Source organism: Gracilinanus agilis, chromosome 3 (assembly GCF_016433145.1).
Source record: "Gracilinanus agilis isolate LMUSP501 chromosome 3, AgileGrace, whole genome shotgun sequence".
In the NCBI taxonomy this organism is placed as follows: Eukaryota; Metazoa; Chordata; class Mammalia; order Didelphimorphia; family Didelphidae; genus Gracilinanus; species Gracilinanus agilis.
In genome coordinates, this window is record NC_058132.1 from 573030881 (window position 1) to 573051399 (window position 20519).

Sequence of the window (20519 nt, forward strand, 5' to 3'; positions counted from 1 at the left end):
AAAAGACTTGTACAAAAATATTTATAACCTTGCTTTTTGTGGCCAAAAAAAAATTGGAAAATGAAGGAGTATCCATTGATTGGGGAATGGCTGAACAAATTGTTGTATCTGATGATGATAGAATACTATTGTGCTGAAAGGAATGATGAACTGGAGGATTTCTTTGTGAACTGGAAAGACTGCTAGGAAATGATACAGAAAAAAATTAGCAGAACCAGGAGAACATTATACACAGAAACTGAAACATTGTGGCACAATCAAATGTAAGACTTTTCCACTAATAGCAATGCAATGATCCAGGACAAGACCAAGAAACTTATGAGAAAGAACGCTATCCACATCCAGAGAAAGAACTGTGGGAGTAGAAATACAAAAGAAAAACATACAATTGATCATGTGGTTCAATGGAGATATGGCTGAAGTGATTAAAAGATCACTCTATTGTTATGAGACCCATGGAGGAAAGCAGACACGCTTATCTAAGATTGCTGACAAGGTCCCCATCTCTCACACAAAGGCACTGCTGCTCTCAGCCAAAGGTCATCATTAAACCCTGAGTCCTCCTCACTCTGAAGAGCTTTGTAACATCATGAGTGAAAGTAGAAAACCTAACTTTTCCTAAGAATAGTTCAGCAATTGCTGTTTCTCAACTTGCATACATTTGTAATAGCAAGTGAAAAGTAACACCTCCTCCCCAAGAATTTTGTAACACTTAATATTTTACCCTTTATAAAAGTCTTTCTCTTTGTCACAATAAATGACTTCCAGTCATGGTGCTGTGATTCTTCCACTTGGTACTTCTCAGCCATCCTTCCTTCTTATCTCACTCTCTCTCTCTCTAGCTGCTAGTCTCCTTAGCAGGCTAACTCTCTCTCTTCACAGATACAATGGCCTTCAGAGCCAATCACTCATCACCAGACTCTCACACATGATCAACATATTGCAAATATGAATGATATGAAAATATGTTTTGAACACATATTGTAATGCAGAAGGGTGCATAGCAACCCTGAAAAGCCTTACTGCAGAGTTTCTGACAATTGAAAAAGGGTTTAGAATCCTGAGGTAAGGCAGTTGACCCTGGGACTCGATGAGAGTGGGAGGGTCAACTGAGCTCTGTTCTTTAGATGGAAAACCTGACCTATATTCTGCAACTTTTCTCTTAAGATTTATTAGCTTAAATATTTCCTTTAGATCTCCCTAACCTCCCTTATTCCCAACCATCATTTTTCCCTTCCTAAATTTCTTGGGGTTTTAAAAGGAGGGTGGATCTGGGTGTTAGCTTTCAAACTTGGTACACATAGTTTCCCTGTAGTCAAATAGGGCTTACTCTTGTTACAAATTATCTCTTGAATCAATTTTATCCAACTTTCCTAACCCTATAGGCTACAAAACCTCTCAGGGCTGAGTTAAGGCAGGTCCTTTCTCAGTTTCACATTCCTGTCTCCCTCTCCCACCTGAAGCTTTCTCTAGGTGGCTGTTAGAGTTACCTTGTATCCCTCCATCCCTTCTGATCAACCCTAAAACTCAATAAACCCTGTTTGTCACTTAATCAAATTTTTGGGTAGTTCATTAGTTGATTGATAAGAGAGGGAGAAGGGGAGAAAGGAATAATATTGTCTCTGGGTCCTGAAGGGAATTGGAGGTGTCCATTTTGGAAGAAGTGCAATCTTAATACTTCCTCTGAACTATTCCTTTGTGAACTTGAGAAACTGACTAGCAGCCCTCTATTCAGTTTCAAGCCATTCTTGGCTGGCCTTAACCTTTGTCTGTAGAAGTGCCCTTCCTACTTAAAGGGCTCAATTTGTTTCCTTTAGTGTCTCTGTCTCGAACCTGTGTCCTAGTCTGTGTTTCTCAGGCTGTAGCTATCTGCCCTTGCAATTCTTTATACCTCCGTGTTTATATTCCGTAAACTCAGTCATTCCCTTACTTCTCCTACCACCTCAATCTACCACCTTTACCATTGTATCTTCATTATCTATTTACTGCCTTAGGGATCCACAAACCCCTATCCACAGTGCCTTATCCCTATTCACATTACCTTTAGTCCTTTACCTGCCTTATCCCTATTACAACCTTACATCCCTGCCTGAAATTCCCTTATTACAGTATACCTGTACAACCCAGTAGAATTGTTTTTCATCTCTGGGAGGGGAAAGGGAAGAGGGGTGAGAAAAATTGTGAATCATGCAACTTTGGAAAAATATTCTGAATAAATAAATAGATTTTTTTAAAAAGACTATACTAGCCACTGGAGTTTAAAAAAATGAATGAAGTAATTCACATTTTCAAGGAATTAACATCCTTTTGGGGTTATTGGGAATATAATATGTTCATGACCTTGAACCAGGTGGCATTACTTGGAATTTCAGCAATGATATTTGCCGGTCTAGGTACCACTGCATGTCCCTTCTTACGAAAGTTGTTTACTGCTTTCAGATCCTGCACAAAACGCCATTGTGTTTTGCCATTTGGATGTTTCTTTGGCTTTTTAATGGGCATAATAGGTGTGTTGTACTTGGATATAGTATAGATCAAAATGCCTTGCTCTAGGAGACTTTGGATAATGGGCCTGATACCCTCTGTGGCCTCTTTGCTCAACCTATACTGAGGGATTCTAGGTGGAGTGCCCTCTTTCACCTCAATCTTTACAGGTGTGGCAGATTTTAAAATTCCCACATCAGTTGAATGCTTAGCCCAAACTGCCTCTGGGATATCTTTAGGTATTTCAAAGATACTCCCCATATGTTGTTCTTCCTCATCACCCTCCATTTGCCCTAGGAATAGTATGGGATGGTGCTTGAGTGACTGTTTGGGTAAGTGTAGGAATATCTGGCCTGACATCACACTGGATAGTGGCACCTAATTTACAGAGAACATCCCTCCCAGGAGGTTGGTTGGGCATCCGGGTATCAAAAGAAATGAATGATCTAACATCATTGGGCCTATTTTCACCATCTTAGATCTTAGCTTGGGCACCAACTCCATTTGCCCAGTGGCTCCTTTTCCTCTCCTTTTACTGCACAATTTTCTGGTGCAGATTCCAACACAGATCGGGTTGCTCCGGTGTCAATAAGAGCAGGATATATTTGGTCTCCTATTGTCACCATAACAAGGGTTCTCTGTCTTTAGCTGTCTGATCAAAAATTACCAAAGGTGTTTCTATCTCAATGTCCCCCAAATCCCATTGATCTTGTTCTATGACTTCTGTCTGTGCTGGTTCAGGATTCTGTGAGTGTAATGATAGCAAGTCTCCTTCAAAAGTGGCTTTTTGGACTGCCAATGCCTGAATTGGCATCCCTGGACTGTTCATGGGCCTATCAGGGTCAAGGTGTATTTCAGTTTTCCCAGACCATGAGTAAGGTAGAGTGTCCTTCTCTTCACTGGGCATACTTTGCTTGACTTGTGCAAAATTAGAATCAGGAGAGTTATTTCTCTGCACTAAAGGAAATTCTTCAGAATTGGGAATGGGTTTTTGGCTCATGAACACATCCCAATCCTGTGAGTTTATGCCTTCTTGTATTTGTTCCCTAGACTTCATATCAGTAACAGGAAACTTAACTGCAGATGTTCTTTGCATAGGAAACAAAGTCAGTGTTGTAGATTCTTTCTCTGTTCCTATTGGTGTCATTTTGTTTCTCTCTTGGCTACTGACATTTATGGAATTGAATTCCTTTAAATGCTTTAACTCAGAATCTACTCCAAAGGCAGCTCTCTTTGGAGTATCACAGGATTGAAAGTGTGCTACATCTGTATGCACCTGACCCTGAAGTAGGCTTGGTACAAATTCCCTAGCTCCAAGATCCAATTTTAAAGTTCCTTTAGTATTGTAGCTATTAGACCTTCCACTTTCCCTTCCAGCTTCCCTAGTTGGTGATAGAGAAGAGGTGCCTGTGTCTGAAAATTTAGCACTTTCCTTCTCAATGGTCTGCAGGAGCCCATCTCCCTTGTTGACACTCTGTTTTTAAGGGATCCCCATTAGAACACCTGTCTAAAATCATTACCCTTGTTGTTTGGCCTTGCTGTACTACTGATTGCTTTAAATGATCCACAGTCTTACTACAGAATGATGTTTCTTTCCCCTTATAGTGAGAATCAGTGAATGCTACATTCTTCAAGCTTGTATCAAGAATTTGTGCAGATGTGCCTGGTTCCCTGTCAGTGATCCCCACATCACTCTTTCCTTTCCCATAAATTCTCTCCTTTATTTCTATTATATCCTCCTTCATTTGCAACTCCTCCTCAGTCATTTCTTTTTAACTTTGTGTTACATCCACCAATCCATAATTCATAATTTCTTCTGCACCCATTTTGTCTTTCCCACATTCCTCTGCCACATCATTGTCACTGCCCTTATCTGTCCTTGCAACAACTAAGGCTGCTTTCTTGGTTCATAAGGTACGTGGTCTGGCTCCTTGGGACAGGTATTCCTCCATTTTTGATAAACTAGGGGAATTACTAAATTTGGCACAGTCATGATCACAACATCTGGCCTTTACTTTATCACTGTATCTGTTGTTGTCCCTGTTGTTGTGACTATCATTGTTGTTGTTGTATCTGAAATTATAATAGGTGTTTCTTCTGTTGTTGTTATTATTGCTACTATTTCCAAAATTCATTTGGGACTTGAACCTACATTCCCAAACTATGTGTCCAAGTTTTAAGCAGAGGAAACACCGCTTGACCAAGTTGTTTGCACTGCTGGAAGATTGCCTAGGCCTGCTCTGACTCCTCTGATTTTTGGACATCAGAGCCATATTTTTAATCTCCTCTATTTCCTTGGCCTTCTGAGCTTCTTTCAATTGCCTCTTTAGCTCTGCAATCTACCTATCCTTTTCAGAGGTCTTTGATGGCTTTGGTTCACTATCTCTAGATTCATAAACATATGCAACTGTTTTCCTTAACTCCTCAATGGGCATAGTCTCCCATTGTGGGCAATTCAACTTGAAATAAGCCTGGATGCAATTCAGACTCCCCTTAACAAATTGCCTTCTTACATACTGAATGTTGTCCTCAGCAGTCATGTCCCTGAAACCCAGGATAGTTTCACCAGCCTCTAATAACCTGTCCAGATAAATACTTGGGTGTTTCTCCTCCCCCTGCCTTAATTTTTCAAAGGACCCCCATGCATTAGATCTTCTTGCATGTAGCTTCATTGCTTCTGCTAAGTCCTCCCTGCACCTTCTAAGATAGATCATATTAGCACGTGAGAACAGCTCTAAGTCTTGATGGTGTTTTGGCCAAGAGGCAAGATTGGGGTTGCTTCTAGTTTCAGCAATAAATTTTGCCTTTTCACTAGGGATGAACAATTTTGAAAGTAGCAATTCCACGTCCTCAAAATTTGGGTTGTAAAGCCTCACTGCCCGTTTACATTCTTTTATTGATTTGTGTGGATTGACATAGAACTGGGGGAACCTCCCTTTCAAAATCTCCAGATCACTCCCTGAAAAAGGATTTTAGCCTTTCACATATATAATGCCTGCATCTGGTTGTACTATAGTTCTGTCAGTGATTGGAAGGATAGTTACAGGAGGTGCTTCAGCCCCTGCAACCTCTTGTTGTTCAGGGTTCTCATCTTTAACCTGTTGTTTCATATCACTCCCCTTCTTTGTTGTGACAGCATTCTCAATGATCTCTAGCTGCATTATTGTTTTAGCATCCAAGTCCTTCCCTTCCCTGATCTGCCTGTTGATTTCAAGTAAGGTCTTCATGTGTTGCACCATTTGCTCTAAAACTGGGTTTGTAATTTCAGTTCTCCCAAAGGTAAATGCCAACATATTTCTCAAAATCATAAGTGCCCCATAGAAAGTTGCAGTCATGGCTATTCCTGATGGCACATATGCCAAGGCATCACCCACTGATATTGTTAGCCCCATGTATGTATCATAAATTTCTATAACCTGCTTAAAACATTGGAGAACTATAATTAACCAAAAGGTGGCACAAGTCTGCCAAGTCCCATATATCAGGACCCGAGAGCACCCCAGTGTAACAACAGCCCTGTTATGAAGCTGGCCATATTGATCACTTCCCAACTAGATTCTGAAGTAAAAATCCTAGCTGGCACGCCAAAATTGTTATGTTTGTAATAACAGGGATGTTGGGAAGCTGATGGTCTGGCCAGGGCCAGGTGCCTGCAAGACATTCTCCTTCCCCACACACAGGCTTGAGTGAGTGGGGAGAGGCAAGTGCTCCTTGCTCTCAAACCCTTCCTACTCAGCAGTTGGTTTTCTGTTGAATATGGAAGCAGGGCAATGACTTCTGACAAGGGTCAGCAAAGCTAATTTCTAATGATGTTCTCCTCAACTTATATTCCCCACAGGTCTGATTGAGGACTGAGTAGAAGCTAGATATCTTGACGTTAAGGACTGAGAAGAAACAGACTTCTTGGGCTGGCAACTGACAGGAATCAAGCTTAATGGCTGTTGTGAGTATACCCAAATAATACCCAGGCACTGCTATCAAAGATAAAGCTTATTTTGATAAAAGAAAGAAGGGGAAGGCAAGAGTGGATAATTAGGATTTGAATAAGAACTGGGAAACCCTGAACTGTCAGGTTGAAGCTGCCCCCCCCAGGAGGGAGTGGCAGACCTTTAGCTAACTTTCCCTCAAAGCTAATAGCAATTACTTCTAATATCTAAATAACTAAATAATTATTATATTGATCCTGGAAAGGTTTAATCTTACTAGACAGGCAAACTCCTGAGTAGAAACCACAATGGTTTTTGCCACTATGGACTCCCATGCGAACCCCAAATCAGGAACAGCCAGCAGAGGGATCTGCTCCCCTCAACTCCCAGAAATCAACTCTTTAACCCCCTACCAACTGCCCCCTCACCCAAAGTTTTCCAGGGGGGGTCCCCTGGAATTCTGGGTGAGGCTTGACCCTGTATTTTGCAGGAATTCCATCCTGCCATTTTCTATATTACAAATATGAGTCCAGGTAAGGAGAGAATTAAAAATATTGCACAAGGAGAAAGCACTGCCAGTAGAGAGATAAGGGAATATGTGATAGTAGAGATAGTATGAATGATAAGTCTAGATATGAAAAAAAAGATTGAGAGATTTTAAATTATGGATTTCTAGGGTTTGGAGAAGGAGAAAATTGTAGCTCATGTAACATATAGAGGCAGGTATTAGAAGATTCCTCATTGTTGAGACTGGAATTGTCAAGGACGATATAAAGTAGAAAAGTAGATAAAAAGAAATAAACCAAGTTACAAATTCAGTGAATTCAGTGAAAGGTAATAAAGTGAAGGTGTCCAGTGAGTGATGGTGATGATGGTTGATAGTATCAACAATTATAGTAATGCATAGAATTTATATTGCACATACTATGTGCTAGGCACAATATTATGTACTTTACAAATATTCTCTCAATTTTCAAAATAATTGGGAGTTTGGTTTGATGCTGCTGCTGCTGCTGCTGATGAGGATTATTTTACACTTAATAAAACTGTGACCAACCAAGGTTAAGTATAGGTCCAAGGTTACACAAGTAGTATGTGTCTAAGGCCATATTTGAACTTTGATCTTCCAGATCCTAGACCTAGTACTCTATCTATCTACTATATCACCTAGATATGACAAGAGATAGATTGATAGATAAGTGTGACATTTATTTCAAAGTTCTTATGTGGAGTTACTGGTTGGGAGCAAGTTATTTTTAAATACCCCATCTAGGTTCTGGTAGATGAGAGAGTGAAAAGAAAAACCTTTATTATGAAGACTGCTAGAGATGATGCTAGGTTTTAATTGCTTTAGAGAAACTTAAATTAGCACATAAAGAAGAGATAGGGATGTTCAAGAGTTAAAGGACATAAAGGCCTCAAAGAGAATGTGATCCTTCACAAAACAGAAGAAATTCTCCATTGGATCTGATTCCAGTCAAGTTTTAAAAAGTAGTGAGTATTGTAATTTTAAAATTAGGAAGGTTTTTTTTTTCATTGAAACTCTGTGAGACTACCAGTATTATCAACATCTTCTAGATGAGTCTTGGAGAAATGATATGATTTTCCTGAGGTCATTAAGATTTAGATGTTAAAGTCTGAACTCATATCCAAGTATTTTGACTACAATACTAGGGCTTTATGTAATCTACCACACTGCATGTCTAAAGAAATGGTGGGATAACAAATAAAAAAAGAATGTTGGACAATCCCTGCCATAAAGAGTTTCCACTCTAATGTAGATCAGAATCAGGTGGAAGAGGATGAAAGATGATGACTAACATGACTGGCTATGTCCAGAGAAAGTATGGAGGCCTTGAACTGAGTGAGAAAAGTTCAAAAACATTCCAAGAAGGCTACATAAATGGTATCCCATTTTCTAATTAGGGAGGATTATAAATTCTATTTGTGAAAGTAGACAGAAGAATACAAGATAGAAAGAAGAATTAAAAAAAATATATATATATACATATATATTTGGAATATCAAATTTATGTAATGGGGAATATTTTTATGGTGGAGGTGGAATAGAGAATAAAAAGAGAATCAAGAAAGTGAAGGTAAGAGGACATTAAAAAACGTTGCAGCATGGGATAGCATAAAAAAGGATTGATCTGGGGGCAGCTGGGTAGCTCAGTGGATTGAGAGTCAGGCCTAGAGACTGGAGGTTTTAGGTTCAAATTCAGCCCCAGACACTTCCCAGCTGTGTGACCCTGGGCAAGTCACTTGACTATCATTGCCCACCCTTACCACTCTTCCACCTATGAACCAATATACAGAAGTTAAGGGTTAAAAAAAAAACTTAAAAAAAACTATAAAAGGATTGATCTGCAATCAAAGTAGCTAGATTCAAAACCCAATTTTAATACTACCTGTATAATCTGGGACAAGTCTCTAGTCCTCAGTTTCTTTATCTATTAAATGAGGTGTATGGAACAAATGTCTTTTAGGATCACTTCCAATTGCAAATAAATGCATCTTTATGAAATATTTTGATGTTTAGAACTAAAGAAGAATGATCAGTGAAAGTCAGAAAGGTAAATATAGAGAGTAATAAATAATAGCAATTTACATACAATGCATTATTTTAAAAGTTGTGATCTCATTAGAATTTCACCTTAGTTTCTCTCATTCTCAGTTTTCTTAATTGACATGCACAAGATTTCAGATGTAGCAAATGATTGCCAATCCATTGCTCTTTTTAGTATAATTCTGCCTCTCAATAACATAATAACCTGGAGAAAATCATTTAATCTCACTGGACCTCAGTTTCCTTATCTGTAAAATGAGAGGTTGGATGATATGATATATATGTATCTTTGTGGTTCTAAAATTTCTTTGGGAAAGCCTATACAATTAATGACCTTTAACACACACACACACACACACACACACAATTAAATTTAAGGGATAATTTCTTAAGTTGCTTAAAAATCTTGGAAGAAAACCATACTTTTATGAAAAAATAAGAAAACTGAAATCTTTAAAATAACTCTTAGGCACCTCCAGGGCATCGAGAGGTGAACCAAACAGTGTTCCCTGTCAAAATGGGTGAATAGGAAAGAAACTATAAAAATTGGAAGAAACAAAAGAAAAAATCTCTAACGTTAATCTAAGATGGCATCTGCTATTATAGCTGAAGCTCTGTTTCTGTCTGATACAAGCTCCCTGACCTTGTGAGTAAAAGTATTGAAGTTTCTGAAAAGGAAAAAAAATGTGAAATGCTTTCAAAATGGAGATAATAAATCCATAGATTGAGGTTTTACTTTATACATAAACTATTGACTATTAGGCTGAAAAATTACCTCTGGCTGAATGTAACAACCTTGGCATATGGCTTCTGCAGTTACACTTGTTTATCTCTGAAATGGCAATTTTTTTTCAGCTCAGCACTCATATTTCAAACAACCAAGTAAATCATTATACATGAGCTAGTATGTGACTTATCTAAATGCTTATGAACTACATCATGAATAGTAGTATAAACATATGTATATGTATATACATATATATGTAATATTTATAAAGACCTTTAAGGTTTTTAAAGAACTTCAGGTATATTATTTAATTTGATTCTCATAATGACCCTTTGACATAAGTATTATTATTATTATCTTCATTTTACAGGAAGAATACCTAGATGGCACAATTCAGATTGTCTTCTTTACTTTGCTTCAGATTTGTTTTTCTGCTTCTCTCTATATCCTGACCTGTTCACATATAATCTTAATCTTATAAACACCCCAGACTTCACAGATGCTCTTTTTCCTTAGTACCCTGTCTTGAAATTTTAATCCTGGACTGTACCCTTAAAACAATTAATTCTGTCATTGCAGATTGACTACAATAAAACTTTTCTGAGGCTGAAAATGGTATAAACACATTGCATTGTTTTGTTCAACAACTCTGTCTGATTATTCTTAAGATGACAATCAAAATATTTTAAAGACAATACTATAAAAATGTAAATGTATCTGAATTGTGTTTATATATGTGTATACTAGCATTAACAAGATAATTACAACAAAAGTTCCGATTCTTTTTATATCTCATTGTGATATTTTTTTAAAACTGACCATGAAAAAGAATGTAAATCATTTGATATATATGTAATCATTGCCAATATTGTTCTTTATATTACATCTTCTTTGATCATCATCATCATGATCTCATTTTCTTCTAAATCTCATTTTCATCATTTTAAGCTACAATAATATTTCATTCCTTTCCATTACCACAATACATTCAGCCATTCCCCAACTTCTAGAGACAAATTACCTAGGGGTTTGGGATATTGCAAAAAAACTCTTGAAAAAGATATTCATATATTTATATATGGTTCTCTTTTTCTTTCAATATCTTTAGAAAGTTAACTTTGTTAGCAGTTCTTAATAAGCTAACTAATTTTTGACTATGATCCTAATGCTGGACTATTATTCCAGAATTACCACAGCTAAAATCAAAAAGGCCTCTCCCCAGAAGTTTGACTACCTGGTATGGTTTCTTGGGTTTTGTTTTGATTTCTTTGGCTAGGGTAGGTTTTTGTTTTCTTTTATTATTTTCTCACCAAAACAATTCATGAAACTCTTTATATGAAGGAATTATAATTTGTATTGGTGGTAAGAATATGTAAAACAAAATGGTATGGAAGAAGGACTCTAACAAATTAATGAAATGTAGATTTATAATGAATTTAAAGTAAAACTTAAGGTACTTTTCCAATGTCTTTAAATATAAAAAATAAAAGCAACGACCATGACCATGGCATGAAGTTTTCACCTAGGCAGAGAGAATGAGGAAAGTAATGGCCCTTGGGTCTTGCTAAAAACAACATATGTTTGTCTCATGCCCTTGAATAAGTCATATTTGTTATCTCTTCTTATACATTATTTAACTCAAGGAAAAAGAAGGAGGTAGTGACTCTGGGGCAAACATTAACAAGATGAATAAAACTTGGACTGTTTTTTTGGAAGTATTTAGATTCAAGATAAATTGTACTGTCCATATCTCAGGTCTGACTTCCTTTGTGCCCTCCCTCCCCCTTTTGGGACTACCCATCCTTTGCAGCTGATTACATTTACTACCCTTTCTTAGTTAATAAAATACAGGTCTAAATTCATCCTACAGAGTTTTATTTCCAATGAAAACTTCTAAACTCACAATTAAGAGTATTGGAGTCAGAAAAATCAGTTTAAGCTATTTGATAGAATTCCTTTACAAGGAGATAAAATAGCTCATATATAATGCTTGCAATGCATAATAAAAAGTATAACTTCTGCAATGAGGATATAAGAACCCACTCATCCTCAAACTTTATGAATCTTAGAAGAAGAGGATAGAAATATTATTATTTGAAAGTGTGAATGGCCTTGGGCTCTTTAGGAGTGAAAAATAAGATTCTGAAATGTGTCAAAGGTCTTCAAAAGATATAATGTATGCAAGTATTTGTGTATGCATCTCCGTGTGGGTGTTGTCTAAAATGAAATCAATTGATATTATAAAGTTGAATCAAGTATCTAGAGCTGACAGTGAACCTCCAGGCCTTTTAGAAATTCTCAACTCATACAGAAGACAACTGACAGGAAAAGAATGATGAATTAACATACTCAGGGGAAAGGATATAGAAGAGACAGACAGACAGAGACAGACAGAACAGAAACAGAAACAGAAAGTGAGGCAGAGACAAGGAGAGACTGAAAGAGTTAGAGGCATAGGGAAACAAGACCGAGAAAAATAAGAGAATTGGAGAGAAGCAGAAAAAGGGGAAAAGAGTGGAAGAGGAACAGTGATTAAAGTCAAGAAAGTTTACTTTGAAATATAAGAGAAATATTAAGGTTTTTATGCTTCTTTTTTTAATATACATTTTGTTTTTCAGGCATTTCAGTTGTGTTTGACTCTTCGTGATCCCATTTGTTTATTTTTTGGCAAAGATATTGGAGTGGTTTCTTTTTATAGTTCATTTTACAGACAACAAAACTGAGACAAAAAAGTTTAAGTTACTTTTTCAAGGGTCACACATGTAGTAAGTATCTCAGCCCAGGTTTGAGCTCAGAAAGATGAGTCTCTTTGTCAGTGTTTAGCTCTGATAGATAGGTAGATAGATAGATAGATAGATAGATCTGTAAAAGGAAATGTTGTATTCCCTTTGTCTATTTTAAGTTAATCAATCAGGAACTTGAAGTACCCCTACTTAAAACTTAGTAAGTCACTAAGAAAGAGAGTTCACACTTACTTAGTCATTAACACTTAGTACTAAAAGACCACCAGCACTACCCCCCCCACACTCTCACAGAGCTAGGCAAATTGAAATACTTTGATTGGTTCCTGAGATGAGATAGACCAGCCCACAATGAAAGTAAGAAGAAACCAGAGAGACAGAATGTGACATGGAGAGGACTACTGCATTGTTGTCTCTGTGTTGGAGGTTTTTTGTTTTTTTTTTTCTTTTGACTTAGAAGGATTCTTTTGAAAAGACTACCATGACTCCTGGTTGGAGATCAGGACCTGAGGGAGCTTTTGTCAGAGTTGAGCTGGATTTCTTTCGATAGGGTATTTAGCTAGGCAATATTTTCTACTTTCTTCCTACATTACCCTCTTTACTATTACTCCCCTGCTGTAATAAAACTACTAAAGGTAGTAATCAGCCTTGTGATTTAAGAGTTAATTTTATAAATGGCAACTATAATAATTCCATATTGAACCTTCACTCACCATTACACCATTGATAAATTATTATGAATAAGGCAATGGCAACAAATGGAAAACCTCTAAAATTTTATACTTGGATTCAGGAAGGCCCAATTTAAGACCTAGTTTAAGAACTGCTATTCTTGTGTTATTTTTAGGTCATTCTCAACAATCCAGTCTGACATCCAAAGCTCTAATTTATAGAAAGTTTTCTCCTCTGCATTGATGGAGTGAGTCAGGACATTAGGATTTTTTAAACTAAAGAAATCATAGACCTAGACCAAAATAATAAATAAATATAATAAAATCTTGAATTTACATTATTTCTTAGTGAATTTTTGTATAGCATGTTCCTAATATTTCTTAAATGAGTTTTCCCTAGTCCTTATTGTTAGTACCTTCCTGAGGAGACCATATCCATATGTCATATAATTAAAACTGAATGTAAAATCTTAGAGGTTTTCCATTTGTTGTCATTGCCTTATTCATAATAATTTAGTCTTCCACTGTGCCACAGCACAACTTCAAACAGCATAAAGTTTTGTGACTTTAAATGACTCAAAATTTATCAATGGTGTAATGGTGAGTGAAGGTTCAAAGAACTATTCAAATATGCAAGTGAAATATATAATTTATAATTCTTTTTTAGGCTGAGTAACTGTGAAAGAGATGAACATCTCCAGGAGGTCAATCAGTATGCTTTCAGTAAAACCAGTGGAATTAGAGGAATTCAGTTTCTATTTAGTTTTCTAATGTAAAAGGAATCATATTCTCACTCAAAAGCAAGACAATAGATTGAGATAATAAATATATGTATATGTAAAAATCTCTTTGAAATTTGCTGATTCAGAAAGTTAAATTATCATTGCTCCTCCTCAATCCTGCTCTGGCTCCTTAAAATTTGAAAATCTTTTTATTCTTTAGGAATAATACAATTCAAATTTAATGGTCAAAATAGATCACAAAATCAGGCCAAAGTGACCAAATAGGAAATAATTACCCATATATTTTCAGCTCTTCAGATACTATAACAGACTGCCTTTTGTTCAGAAAACTGTGAATTCCTTAGGCACAGAAGGTTATTGCTTCTATTGGATATGATCAGGGAAAGGAGATAATTTAGCAAAATTGATTTAGGTATAGAAATGGTTCTGAGTTGCAAGAGCTATATATCTTCCCTTATTCAACCCTTCTTAACATTATTATTTTAAATTGCAAAATCATTCCATAAGTGCTTTAGCAACAGCACATCAAGTAACATAAGCTAGAAAATATACACACAGTATGTTGCTATGGCAAATAGTTGAAAATTACATTCAGGCAATCATGGAAATTTAGCATGTCCTTGTCTAATAGAATAACAGGTGGACTGAACAGTATCATAGAACTGAAGAGCTGGAAGGTAGCTAAGAGTTTCTCAGTTTAGCCCATTTTCTGGCACATGAAATCTCATTACAGTATATCTGACAATTTTTATCCAGCCTATCCTTGAACATGTGCAGGGATGGGTAACTCCCTCCTTCCTGAGGCAGCCCATTCCATTTTTAACAGATCCATGGGAAAATTCTTCCTTATATTCAATGGAAGTTCTGCCTTCTCCAAACTTGTTCCAGATTTGTCCTTTGGAGATACATAAAATTGATCTATTATCTCTCCTACATAACAACCTTTCAAATAATTTTAATACAACTAAAATACCCTCCAGAAATCTTTACAACAAGTTTAGTTGCCACTTGATTAAGTATATATTATGCCAGAAGCAATATACCTTTTATGTTAGAACTTTTATATAATTGAATAACTAAATTTCAAATAAATAAAACCAAAATTATTATCAAATGAGATAAGTATAAATCACCTTGAAAACCTTATGAAGTTATATAAATTTTATCTGTTGATACAAATAATAATATAAACTCAATAATATTTAAACTTTAGTGGTTATTGAACTTGTTGCATAAATATTTAGCATGTTTGCTTTCTCCATTTTTGTTATATTAAAATAAAATTACAATTATTTCAAAATTGAAAAATAAAGATGAATTAAATTGTTCATTTCTTATTAGTTAGATGTAGGGTTACCATAGTCTGCTAAGGTTAGGTTTAAATTTTAACCTTAAGAATTTCAATTACAATTTTAATGACATGAATCCACTTCAAGTACATGTTCTCTTGATGTCCATAATGTCTGCCCTAACAATAATAATAATTCCTTTGTCCTAATCAACCCATTTTTGTGGTATTGATTTTAATAATCAATACTTTTGGAATTATCATTTATGTAGCATTATTATGTTTAGAATGGGCTTTGTAAATATGATCTCATTTTATACTTACCACAACATTCAAGGTTATGGCTTATTATTTTCATCATTTTTAAGATGAGTAAACTGAGACATAGAATGCTTAACTGATATTCCCAGGATCATATAGCTAATAAGTTTATGAGGCCATATTTGTACTCAGAATTTTGTGACTCCAAATTTAAACTTACATCCATTGTGCCAACAAAGCTTTAAATACCCCAAATCACAAGATGGATTATCTTGTGAAAGGGACAGCAAAGAGACTGTTGTCAGAGTATATCATGATTAGGGTGGGAAGAGATTATGAAAAAATATAAGTTTTAGGGAAAGTAGCCACTAAAATTTTTAAAAAGTATTATTCCTGATGAAGTCATAGCTTTCTGAAGAATTATTATTTTTGAAATAATTATAATAAGAGTTTTCTTTCTTTCCCCTCTGTTTCTTATTTACCTTTTCATGTTTCTCTTGGTTTTTGTGGTTGGATATCAAACTTTCCATTTAGGACTAAACAATAATAATAATTCTTCAGAAAGCTATGACTTCATCAGGAATAATACTTTTTCAAAATTTTAGTGGCTACTTTCCTTAAAATTTATATTTTTTCATAATCTCTTCCCACCCTAAACATGATAGAAAGAAAACTCTTACTTTTAAAATTCCCTATTTAAGGGTTTCAATAAGATCTAACTATTCATATTCCTATATGGAGAAATGTTATGTGTAATTCTCTGTAGTGAACTCTATTCACTATTATAGTATCCACTAATATAATAATTAGAATAACCCTACTGAAAAAGTCAGAAGGGATAAACCAAAGGGAACAGGGAAGTGGAGAGGTCAAAAAAGAGAGGGGAGGAGAAGGCTAAGGGAATTCATTAGGTCTTTAAAATGAAAAAGAGGGGAATATTAATGGAAGGGGTGGAAAGGGAAGTAAATCAAGGGAGGGGAGAAGGGTTACTGGTTTAAAACAAATCACTGGTTTAAAAGGAAATAGCCTAAGAAGAGGTAGAACTAGGAGAGTATACCAAAATGCAGGGGAACACACAACTGATAAGTATAACTCAGAATGTGAATCAGATGAAATCTCCCATAAAATAGAAGCAAATAGCAGAGTGGATTAGAAACCAAAACCCTACCATATGTTGTCTATAAGAAACACATATGAGGAGGGTGGACATACACATTTTTAAGGTAAAGGGCTGGAGCAAAATATTTTGGGCTTCAGATGAGAAAAAGAAGGCAGGAGTGGCGATTATGATTTCTGACAAAGCCAATGAAAAAATAGATATTATTACAAAAGACAGGGATGGTAATTACATCCTGATAAAAGGCAGTATAGACAATGAGGAAATAACACTGCTCAATATATATGAACCAAGTGGCATAGCATCCAAATTCATAAAGGAGAAACTGGCAGAGCTCAAGAAGAAAATATATAGCAAAACCATACTACTGGGAAATCTAAATAGTCCTCTTTCAGAATTAGATAAATCAAACCAAGAAAATAAATAAAAAGAGATAAGAGAGGTGAATGAAGTCCGAGAAAAATTAGATTTAATAGATATGTGGAGAAAAATAAATAGGGACAAAAAGTAATACACTTTCTTTTCAGGTGCACATGGTACATTCACAAAGATTGACCATGTGATAGGGCATAGAAACATTGCAAACAAATTCAAAAGAGCAGATATAATAAATGTAACCTTCTCAGATCATAATACAATAAAAATAATAATTAGTAAGGACACCTGGACAGGCAAATCAAAAATCAATTGGAAATTAAACAATAGGATTCTCCAAAACCAGTCAGATAAAGGAGAAATTATAGAAACAATCTACAATTTCATTTGAAGAGAATGACAATGAGACATCCTACCAAACTCTGAGGAATACAGCTAAGGCAGTACTCAGGGGGAAATTAATATCCTTGAATGCATATATTAACAAATTAGGGAGGGCAGAGATTAATGAATTGAGCATGCAATTTAAAAAAACTAGAAAGTGAGCAAATTAAAAATCCCTAGATGAAAACTAAATTAGAAATACTAAACTAAAAATCAAGGGAGAAATTTGTAAAATTGAAAGTAAAAGAAATATTGAATTAATAAATAAGACTAGAAGATGGTATTTTGAAAAAACAGATAAAATAGACAAAGTACTGGTCAATCCTAAAAAAAGGAAAGAATAAAACCAAATTAACAATATCAAAGATGAAAAGGGAGACCTCAACTTTATTGAAGAGGAAATAAAGGCAATCATTAAAAAATATTTTGCCCAATTATATGGCAATAAATATAGCAATCTAGGAGATATGGATGAATATTTACAAAAATATATATTGCCTAGATTAACAGCAAAAAAAAAATAGAATACCTAAACAATCCCATATCAGAAAAAGAAATTGAACAAGCCATGAAAGAACTCCCTAAGAAAAAAATCTACAGGGTCTGATGGTTTCACAAATGAATTCTATCAAACATTCAAAGAACAATGAGTCCCAATACTATACAAATTATTTGATATAATAAGCAAAGAAGGAGTCCTATAAAATTCTTTTTATGACACAAATATGGTACTGATTCCAAAGCCTGGTAGATTAAAAACAGAAAAAGAAAACTACAGACCAATCACCCTAATGAACATAGATGCAAAAATCTTAAATAGAATACAGGCAAAAATACTCCAGCAAGTGATTGAGAGGATTATCCGCCATGATCAGATGGCATTTATACCAGGAATGCAAGGATGGTTCAACATTAGGAAAACCATCCACATAATTGACCATAACAACAATCTAACAAATAAAAATCACATGATTATCTCAATAGAGGCTGAAAAAAGCCTTTGACAAAATACAGCACCCATTCCTATTGGAAACCCTGGGAAGTATAGGAATAGAAAGACCTTTCCTAAAAATAATAAGCAGTATATATCTAAAACGATCAACAAGCATGATATGCAATGGGGATAAATTAGAAGCCTTCCCAATAAGATCAGGCGTGAAACAAGGATGCCTATTATCACCTCTATTATTTAACATTGTACTAGAAACACTAGCAGTAGCAATTAGATAAGAAAAAGAAATTGAAGGTATCAAAATAGACAATGAAGAGACTAAACTATCACTTTTTGCAGATGATATGATGGTCTACTTAAAAAATCCTAGAGAATAACCTAAGAATCTTATAGAAATAATCAAAAACTATAGCAAAGTTGCAGGATACAAAACAAATGCACATAAATCATCAGCATTTCTTTATATTTCCAACACATCACAGCAACAAGAGGTAGAAAGAGAAACCCCATTTAAAATCACCCTAGACAATATAAAATACTTAGGAATCTGTCTACCAAAACAGACACAGGAATTACATGAATACAGCTACAAAACACTTTCCAAACAATTAAAATTATATCTAAACAATTCGAAAAACATTGATTGCTCATGGGTAGGACGAGCTAACATAAAAAAATGACCATTCCACTCAAATTAATTTACTTATTTAGTACCGTACCTATCAAACTACCAAAAAACTTCTTTACTAAATTAGAAAAAAATTATAACAAAGTTCATTTGGAAGAACAAAAATATTGAGAATGTCAAGGGAAATAATGAAAAAAAAATATGAAGAAAGGTGGCCTAGCAGTACGAGACATTAAACTATACTATAAAGCCAAGGTCATAAAAACAATAGGGTACTGGCTAAGAGTCAGAAGGGAGGATCTGTGGAATAGACTTGGGGTTAATGACATCAGCAGTACAGTATGTGATAAACCCAAAGAGCCCAACTTTTGGGACAAAAATACACAATTTGACAAAAACTGCTGGGAAAATTGGAAAACAATATGGGAGAGATTAGGTTTAGACCAACATCTCACACCCTACACCAAGATAAATTCAGAATGGGTGATTGACCTGAATATAAAGAGGGAAATTATAAATTAATTAAGTGAACACAGAATAGTATACTTGTCAGATCTCTGGGAAAGGAAAGATTTTTAAATCCTAGCAAGAGTTAGAGAAAATTACAAAATGTAAAATAAATGATTTTGATCATACTAAATTAAAAAGCTTTTCTACAAACAAAAACAATGCAACCAAAATCAGAAGGGAAACAAGAAATTGAGAAAAAAAATCTTTATAACAAAAAACTCTGACAGGGGTCTAATTACCCAAATATACAAGGATTTAAATCAATTGTATAAAAAATCAAGCTATTCCCCAATTGATAAATGGGCAAGGGACATGAATAGGCAATTTTCAGATAAAGAAATCAAAAGCATCAGTAAGCACATGAGAAAGTGTTCTAAATCTCTAATAATTAGAGAATTGCAAATAGAAACAATGCTGAGGTATCACGTCACACCTAGCAGATTGGCTAGAATGATGGTAGGGGAGAGTAATGAATGTTGGAAGGGATGTGGCAAAATTGGGACATTAATGCATTGTTAATATAGTTGTTAACTGATCCAACTATTCTGGATGGCAATTTGGAACTATGCTTAAAGAGCACTAAAAGACTGTCTGCCCTTTGATCCAAGCCTTACCATTGTTGGGTTTGTTCCCCAAAGAGATCATAGATAAACAGACTTGTACGAAAATATTTATAGCCGTGCTTTATGTGGTGGCAAAAAACTGGAAAATGAGGGTATGCCCTTTATTTGGGGAATGGCTGAACAAATTATGGTATATGTTGGTGATGGAATACTATTGTGCTCAAAGGAATAATGAACTGGAGGAATTCCATGGGAACTGGAAAGACCTCCAGGAATTGATGCAGAGTGACAGGAGCAGAGCCAGAAGAACATTGTACACAGAGACCAATACACTGTGGTAAATATCAAATGTAATGGACTTCTGTACTAGCAGCAATGCAATGATCCATAACAATTCTGAGGGAATTATGGAAAAGAATGCTACCCACATTTAGAGGAAGAACTGCAGGAGTGGAAACACAGAAGTAAAGCAACTGTTTGAACACATGGGTTTAGGCGGACATGATTGGGATGTAGACTTGAAACTACCACACCAATGCAACTATCAACAATTTAGAAATATGTCTTGATTGATGACACA